Here is a 9,409-nt window from a genome sequence, read left to right as displayed (position 1 = left end):
ACATTAGTAGTGGAAGGGAGTTACTCAAAATGGCGAACTGTGATCAGTGGTGGTCCACAGGGATTCGTGTTGTTGCCATTGCTGTTTATGATATATATAGAAATGTATAAGTGGTCTGATCAGCAATTTTGCAGATGACACAAAGATTGCTTGATTAGCAGGTAGTGAATTTAACTGTCAGAGAATGCAGCAGAATATAGATAGATTGTAGTGTTGGGCAGAACAATTGCAGTTCGAATTCAATCCGGGCAATGCCGGCTGGAACATTTCGGAAGAGCCATTTCAAAGTGAACCACACAGTAAATGGAAAGGCTTTGGGGAAAACTGATATCCAGAGAGATCTCGTTTTTAAGTTCAATTGTACCTTGAAGGTGGCAAAGCAAGTCGATAGAGTGGTCAAGAAGGGTAATAACGTGTTGTCACAATCAAAGATGATCACATCCCAGCTATAAATTAAAATAATGCATGGATCGAAGTTAGGAATTTGACATTGTAATGACTCACATAAACAGTAAATCTTCTTTCAATGATGTGTACTTGAATAGTCGAAATCTCTCTCCTGAAAAGCAAGTCTGACGTTGCATCATTTCGTCTAGAATTTTACTGCAAAATGGAATTCTTGACTTTATTTGTCATTTTCCCTCCTTTCCACCTCCGCCCGCCAACGCATTCGGCATCTTCAGAAACTGGAATGCCCACTAACGTACTCCTCATTCTATTGCCAAAACGTATGTCATCCCAAAAAACCTGCCATTTATATCAATAAACTCCCGTTAAATCAGCGATTGAGAATTGAGCCTGTCATTGATCGGTGAGTCCCAGGAACAGTTTGTCTCCTGAGTTCAGGCGAAGGTTCACTGGACCTAAACTTCTGACTCGGATTTCTCTCCACTTCAGTTGTCCGACCTGCAAACTTGAGTTTCTCCAGCAATCTATGCTGTCATGATTGATGACCTTCTCACAGCCCAACCGACAGATGCAAACAAACCGGAAGAACTGCTTATATCAGATAAAAAAAAAAGATAAAGTACTGGGAATTCACAACACCTCCGGCAGCATCTGTTAACAGAATCAGGCTTAATGTTTGCAATTCAGATACCCTTCTTCTGTGCAACTGCATCAACTGTTGAAGAAAGAACTTTAATATCTCTTATTCACTAGAATATTTACCAGGGATTTGAGTCCTCATTATGTTGTTGGTTTAAAACCCGATTGAATTTACTGATTCAAAACTATATAATACAACTGAAACTTCCTTTTCGAGTCTATTTTCCAAGTCATCTCGCTATTTTTTGTGTCTGCTCTGGTGGAATGTGGACGACAATGGCTGAGAGCATAATTTGTTGCTCATCGCAATCTGCCCATTAAGAAGATATTGGTGAGCTGCCTTCTTGAAACGTTGCCAGTCCGCATGCTGTAGGTAAATACACAATTCCGTGAGGGAGGTTATCCGAGCATTAATCCAGCCACACTGGAGAAACAGCGAATAGATTGTCAAGTCACGATGGTGAGTGGCATGGGAGTCAACTGACAGATGTCCTTCTCGAAGAAAATGCTTGTATGTTTGGAAGGTTTCTGCCTTAGTATCTTTTGAAAAATTCTGTAGTGCATCCTGCGGGGAGCACACATTATTGCTCTTTAGCGTTACAAGTTGATGTCGCGGACATTTGTGAATGTGATGCCAAAGATTTTGGCTGTTTGTCTTCCATGATGATGAATTCCCAGAGTGTTGCTGAATTTTCATCCAACAATGCAGTTGGGAATTATTCCCTTATTATCCTGACTTGTGTCGATTGTGAAGAGGGTTTTGGGCAGATTCAGGAAGTCAGTGACACATTACGCGATTCCCAGCCTTCATTTTCAGTAGCAGAGGGAGCAGTGAGAGCGAGGAGCTAGGGTCTGCTGGGAAGGTACATTTCCCTCAAAAAGGACTTTCCTCGGGGGCCAGTGGGCTCTGGGTAGGCTAGTGCACTGATATAGCTGGGCACAATGGAAATGAAAGAACAGAAAAGATGAACGAAGTGCTGAGAGATGGTGCAATAGTGTTGGGTTCAGATTTTTGGGAAATTGGCACCGTTTGTGAGGAACCTGGGACTTTTGTAAATTGGGCGTTCTACACCTGGGGTGGACTGGAGCTAATGTCCTCGAGTGTCCCCTCGCTAACGCTGTTGCGCAGACTTTAAACGAATGTGACACCGGGGTGGGAACGACGTAAGGAAGTTAGCAGATAATGAGGAGGTAGTAACTAAATCGTGTCAGGAAAGAGATATTAACGTCAGCGTGACTAAGTGAGGGAGTAGGAGGGAGTACACGATGAACACAAAGGGACAGGTGGTCTGAGATGCATTTGTATTAATTCGAGAAGCTTAAAGGTTAAGGCAGGTGAATTTAGAGCTTGAATTAATACCTTTGAGTATCATTTTACGGATATGAATGAGACTTGGTTGAGGGATAGAGCATTATGTCAATAGTCCGACGAGGAAAGGGGTCATATTGGACCTGGTACTGGGGAGCGGGCCAGAGCAGGTGGTAGAAGTTGCGGTGGGGGATTTCTTTGATAACAGTGAACACAATTCTGTAAGTTTTAGAATACTCATAGATAAAAAGACAGTGGTCCTAAGTGAAGATTACTAAACTGGGCCAAGCCCAAGTACATCAAAATTATGTGGGAGCTCGGAAATGTGGACTTGACACAGCTCTTTGAAGGGAAATCCGCACTTGAGATGTGGGAGGCTTTCAAAGAGAGGTTAAAGGTAGTGTAGGACTGGCATGTCCCATTGAAAGCAAAGGATAGGAAGGGCAAGATTCGTGAACCGTGGATGACATGAGAAATTATACGACTACCCAAGAGGAAAAGAGAAGCACATATAAGGTCTGGGCAGCTAAGAACAGAACGGGCCTTGGAAGAATTTCGGAATAGTAGGACAAGTCTTAAACGAGGAGTCAAGTGGGCTAAAAGGGGTAATGAATTGACTTGAGCGAGCAGAATTAAGGAGAATCCCAAAACATTTTATTCTTATATAAGAAGCAAATGGCGAACTAGAGAAATGATTGGTCCACGAAAGGATAACGATGGAAGGCTGTATGTTGAACATGAGAGAATGGGTGAGATTCTGAATGGTAATTTTGCATCAGTGTTCACTGAGGAGAGGAACATGATGAATGTTGAGATTAGAGATAGAAGTTTGATTAGTCTGGATCACGTTGACATAAGTAGGGAAGACGTGTTGTGTAGGCTAGAGGTTATTAAGGTGGACAAATCCCCAGGACCAGATGGGATCTATCCCAGGTTGCTGAGGGAGGTAAGAGGAAATAGCTGGGGCCCTGACAGATATTTTTGTGGAATCCTTAAATACAGGTCAGGTGCCGGAGGACTGGAGTACTGCTCATGTTGTCCCCCTGCACAGGAAGGGTAGTAGGGATATTCCGGGTAACTACAGACTAGTGAGCCTGTTGTTAGTGGTGGGAAATTTGCTGGGGAAGGTACTGAGTGATGGGATCTATTTATATTTAGAAAAGAATTGGCTTATCAGTGATAGGCAACATGGTTTTGTGCGGGGAGATCGTGCCTTACCAACTGTAGAGAGTTCTTCGAGGAAGTTACCAAGTCGATAGATGAAGGAAGGGCTGTTTATGTCATTTTCATGGACTTTTGTAATGCGTTTGATAAGGTTCCCCATGGTAGACTAATGGAGAAAGTGAAGTCACTCTAGCTAGGTGGATAAAGAATTGGTTGAGCAACAGGAGATACACAGTAGTAATTGAAGGGAGTTCCTCAAAATGGAGAAAGGTGACCAGTGGTGTTCCACAGGTGTCAGTGTTGTGGCCACTGTTATTTGTAAGAGACAGAAATGATCTGGAAGAGGTCATTGTTGTTACGATCAGCAAGTTTGCAGATGACACGCAGATTGTGGAGTCGTAGGAAGCATAAGGGACTTTCAGAGAATACAGGAGGATATAGATAGGCTGGAGAGTTGGGCGGAAATGTGGCAAATGGTTTTCAATCCAGACAAATATGAGGTGATGCATTCAGGCAAGACCAATTCTAGAGCGAATTATACAATGAACGGAAGAGCCTTGGGAAAAGTTGATGGGCAGAGAGATCTGGTAGTGCAGGTCCATTGTACACTGAAGGTTGCTGCATAGGTGGCTGCAGTGGCCAAGACGGCTTATAGTATGCTTGCCTTCGTTGGACAGGGTATTGAGTATAAGAGCTGGCAAGTCATGTTAAAATTGTACGACATTGGTTCAGCCGCATTTAGAATACTGTGTACAATTCTGGTCGGGAAATTACCAAAATGATGTACACGCTTTGGAGAGGGTGCGGAGAACGTTTACGAGGATGTTGACTGGTATGGAAGATGCTAGCTATGAAGAAAGGTTGTGTAGGTTAGGTCTATTTTCAATAGAAAAAAGGAATTTGAGAGGGGATCTGATTGAGGTTAATAAAATCATGAAGGTTATAGACAAGGTGGATAGAGAAAAGAGTTTTCCCAGGGTGAAGGATTCAATAACGAGAGGACACTCTTTCAAGGTGAGAGATAGAAAGCTTAAGGGGGATACACGCGGCTACTTCTTTACACAAAGGGTGATGGGCGTTTTGAATGCGTTGCCAGCAGAGGTAGTAGAGGCAGACACAGTAGATTCATTTAAGATACATCTGGACAAATACATGAGTAGGTGTGGAACAGAGGGATACGGATTCTTAGGAATTGACCAACAGGTTTCGACAGTACATTTGGATCGGCTCAGGCTTGGCGGGCCGAAGTGCCTGTTCCTGGGCTGTAAATTGTTTTGTTCTGTTCTTTGAAGGAGGGCACATGGAGGACACGCGCAGTGAGACAATATGGGCAGAGATCAGAAATAGGAAGAGTGTGGTTAAAAAATGCTGGGGTTGTACTCGAGGCCTCCCAACGCGATCGTGAGAGAGAGGCATAAATATAGAAACTGATTATGGAACGTTAAACGAGCAACAGGGTGTTGGAAATGGGAGATTTTAATTATCCCAACATTGACTGGGAATGACTCGTGTTAGAGTTCTTGCTGGAACAAAATTTGTTAGAAACATCCAGGAGAGTTTTATAAAGCAGTATGTTAATAGTCCCACTTGGAATCGGGTCAGACTGGAAATTATGTTGAGGAACGAGCCTGGCCAGGTTGTTCAAATTTTGGCTGGGGATTATTTAGGGAATAGTAATCACACTTCCGTAACTGTTAGAATTTTCGTGGTCAAAGACGACAGTGGTATGAAAGGAAAAGAGCTAAAATGGGGGAAGGACAACGACAGCAAAATTCAGCATGATCTGTGGGTGTGAATTGGGATGAGCTTTTTGAGTCTAAATTCACATTTGATGTGTGCGAGGCTTTTCAAGAGACTTTGATTAGAGTGCAGGGCGCACATGTGCCTGCGAAAATGAGGGATAGAAACGGAAAGATTAAGGAACCATGGATGACAGGTGAAATTGTGAGTTGTGGTTCTGTTCGTCGAGCTGGGAATTTCTGTTGCAGACGTTTCATCCCCTGTCTAGATGACATCCTCAGTGCTTGGAAGCCTCCTGTGATGTTTCCTCCGGTATTTCTCGTGATTTGTATCTGCCGCTTCCGGTAGTCAGTTCCAGCTGTCCACTGCAGTGGCCGGTATATTGGGTCCAGGTCGATGTGGTTATTGATTGAATTTGTGGATGAGTGCCATGCCTCTAGGAATTCCCTGGCTGATCTCTGTTTGGCTTGTCCTATAATAGTAGTGTTGTCCCAATCAAACTCATGTTGCTTGTCACCTGAGTGTGTGTTTTCTAAGGATAGCTGGTCATGTCGTTTCGTGGCTAGTTGGTGTTCATGGATGCGGATTGTTAGGTGTCTTCCTGTGTGTCCTATGTAGTGTTTTGTGCAGTCCTTGCATGGGATTTTGTACACTACATTGGTTTTGCTCATGCTAGGTATCGGGTCCTTCGTCCTGGTGAGTTATTGTCTGAGAGTGGCTGTTGGTTTGTGTGCTGCTGTGAGTCCTAGTGGTCGCAGTAGTCTGGCTGTCAGTTCAGAAATATTTTTGATGTGTGTAGTGTGGCTAGTCCTTTGGGTTGTGGCATGTCCTCATTCTGTTGTCTTTCCCTTAGGCATCTGTTGTTGAAATTGCAGGGGTATGCGTTTTTGGCGAATGCGTTGTATAGGTTTTCTTCTTCCTCTTTCTGCAGTTCTGGTGTATTGCGGTGTGATGTGACCCTTTTGAACAGTGTCTTGATGCAACTTCTTTTGTGTGTGTTGGGGTGGTTGCTTTCGTAGTTAGGACTTGGTCTGTGTGTGTGGCTTTCCTGTGTACCTTTGTGGTGAATTGTCCGTTCGGTGTTCTCTGTACCATCACGTCTACTAATGGGAGTTGGTTGCCATTTTCTTCCTCTCTAGTGAATCGGATTCCTGTGAGTGTGGCGTTGATGATCCGGTGTGTGTTGAATGATTAGAAAGGTATCATCTACATATCTGACCCAGAGTTTGGGTTGAATTTATGGTCAGACTGTTTGTTCTAACCTTTGCATTACCACTTCTGCTATGATTCCAGAGATGGGTGAGCCCACGGGTGTGCTGTTGATTTGTTCAAATATTTGGTTGTTGAATGTGAATGTGAAGTCAAACAAGCCAAACAGAGAACATCCAGGGAATTCCTAGAGACATGGCACTCATCCACAGATTTAATCAATAAGCACATCGACCTGGACCCAATATACTGGCCACGCAGCGGACAGCTGGAACTGACAACCGGAAGTTGCAGAAACAAATCATTATAAATGCCGGAGGAAACATCACAGAAGCGCTTCACAGGAGGCTCCCAAGCATTGAGGATGTCACCTAGATAGGGGACGAAACGTCTGCAAAACAAATTCCCAGCTCGGCGAACAGAACCACAACAACGAGCACCCGAGCTACAAATCTTCTCACAAACTTTGAAATTGTAAGATTAGCTGAGAGGCAAAAGGTACGTACAGCCAAAGTCTAGGTGACTAAGAGCAAATGAAGCTTTGGGTGAATATCGTGAAAGTAGGACCAATCAGAAACGAAGGTTTAAGAAGTTTAAAAAACGCCATGAAATGTCTTGTGTAAACAGGATTAAGGACAATCTCAAAGCCCTTTTCTCGCAGAAAAGGGGCAAGAGGCTAACTCGAGAAAGGGTTGTGCAACTCATGGAGAAAGGAGGAAAGTTATGCATGGAGCCAGAGAAAATGGGTGAGATTGTTAATTAGTATTTTGCCTCAGTATTCACCAAAGAGAGGGACATGACGGATGTTGAGGTTAAGGCTAGATGTTTGGTCACACTCGATAAAGTCGGCATAAATAGGGTGGAATTGGTGGGTAGTCTGAAAAGCATAAGAGCGAACAAGTCCGAGGTTCTGATGGGGTCAGGCCCAGGACACTGAGGGAAGTGAGAGAGGCAATAACTGGGATCTTAAGAGATATTTCTGCAACATCTTCGAACACGAATGAGGTCCCAGAGATCTGGTGTCGCTTTGTTAAAGAAGGTTAGTAGAGATAGTCCAAGTAATTATAGACCGATGAGCCTGACGTCAGCGGTGGTGAAGCAGCAGGGGAGCATACTGAGGCAAAGGAACTATTTAGATCTGCAAGAAAATGGGCAGTAACCGGCAGCATGGTTTTGTGGAGGGAAAGTAATGTCTAATAAACTTAATAGAATTACTTGTGGAATTGATAAAGTTGATTGATAAGGAAAGGGCTGTAATGGTCAAAAACATGAACATTTGAAAGGCGTTTGTTTTGTTTTCCCATGACAGTCTGTTGGAGAAAGTGAAGTCGCATAGGGTACAGGGTATACTAGCAATATGCACAGAGAACTGGCTGTGAAGCAGAAGATATCGAGTAGTAGGGAAGCGAGTTGCTGTGAAAAGTGGTGTTCCACAGAAATGCGTGTTGTGACCACATTGATTATGACATACACAAATGACCTGCACGAAGGGAGAAGTGTTCTGATGAGCTAGCTTGAAGATGACTCTCAGATTGATGGAGGAGCAGGTATTGAAAAGGACTGTCAGAGTATACAGCAGAATATGGACACACTGGAGAGTTTGGAGGAGAAATTATAGATGGAATTCAATCAGGGCGAAGTATCATGAAACAGTTTGGAAGTTCCAATTCAAGAACGAATAATACGGGTAAATGGAAATGCCCTTTCGAAAATTGATTACCAAAGAGATCTGCGTGATGTTTTCCATTGTACCCTGAATGTGGCAAAGCAGTTCGATAGAGTGGTCAAGAAGACAGATGACATGTTTTCCTTCATCGGTCCTGGTATTGTGTACAAGAGTTGACAGACCATGTTGCAGTTGTACAAGACTTTGTTTCAGTCACATTTAATCCATTTCTAGTTCGGTTCTGGTCGCCACATTATCAAAAGGATGTGGATACTTTGGCGAGTGTGCAGAGGAGGTTCACTAGGATATTGCCTGACATGAACGGCGCAAGCTTAGATTAGATTAGATTACTTAATTACTATTGTGGAAGTAGGCCCTTCAGTCCAACAAGTCCACACCGCCCCACCGAAGCGCAGCCCACTATACCCCTACATTTGCCCCTTACCTAACACTAGGGGCAATTTAGCATGGCCAATTCACCTGACCTGCACATCTTTGGACTATGGGAGGAAACCGGAGCACCTAGAGGAAACCCATGCAGACACGGGGAGAACGTGCAAACTCCACACAGTCAATCGCCTGAGGCGGGAACTGGACCCGGGTCTCTGGCGCTGTGAGGCAGGAGTGCTAACCACTGTGCCACCGTGTCGCCCGAAGAAGAGAGATTGAGTAGGTTGGAAATATTTTCATTAGAAAGGCAAAAGTTGAGGGGGAATTGATTGAGACAAACAAAATCATGAGTGGTACACACGTGGTGAACAGTAGGAAGTTTTTTTTCACTGACCGGGGAACTCGGTACTAAGGATGACATGCTTTCCTTCATCGGTCAGGGTATTGTGTACAAGAGTTGACAGGTCATGTTGCAGTTGTTTAGTTCCGTCACATTTGATCCATTTCTAGTTCGGTTCTGTTCGCCACATTATCAAAAGGATGTGGATAGTTTGGCGAGTTTGCAGAGCAGGTTCACCAGGATATTGCCTGATATGAAGGGCGCAAGCTGTGAAGAGAGATTGAGTAAGTTGGAAATATTTTCATTAGGAAGACAAACGTTGAGGGAGAATTGATTGAGATAAACAAAATCATGAGAGGTACACACGCGGTGAATAGAAGGAAGTTTCTTTGTCACTGACTGGGGAATTCGGTAATAAGGATCACTAGATCAAGGTGATGTGGGAAATGTTGAAGGGAGATATTATGGAAAATTCTTTACGCAGAGTGTGATGGGTGCCTCGAACACTTTGCCAGTGGATATGGTGGAAGCAGGCATGATAGTG

This window comes from Chiloscyllium plagiosum, chromosome 49 (assembly GCF_004010195.1).
Source record: "Chiloscyllium plagiosum isolate BGI_BamShark_2017 chromosome 49, ASM401019v2, whole genome shotgun sequence".
Classification (NCBI taxonomy): domain Eukaryota; kingdom Metazoa; phylum Chordata; class Chondrichthyes; order Orectolobiformes; family Hemiscylliidae; genus Chiloscyllium; species Chiloscyllium plagiosum.
The sequence above is the reverse complement of the archived record's forward strand: the minus strand, read 5'-3'. Positions refer to the sequence as shown.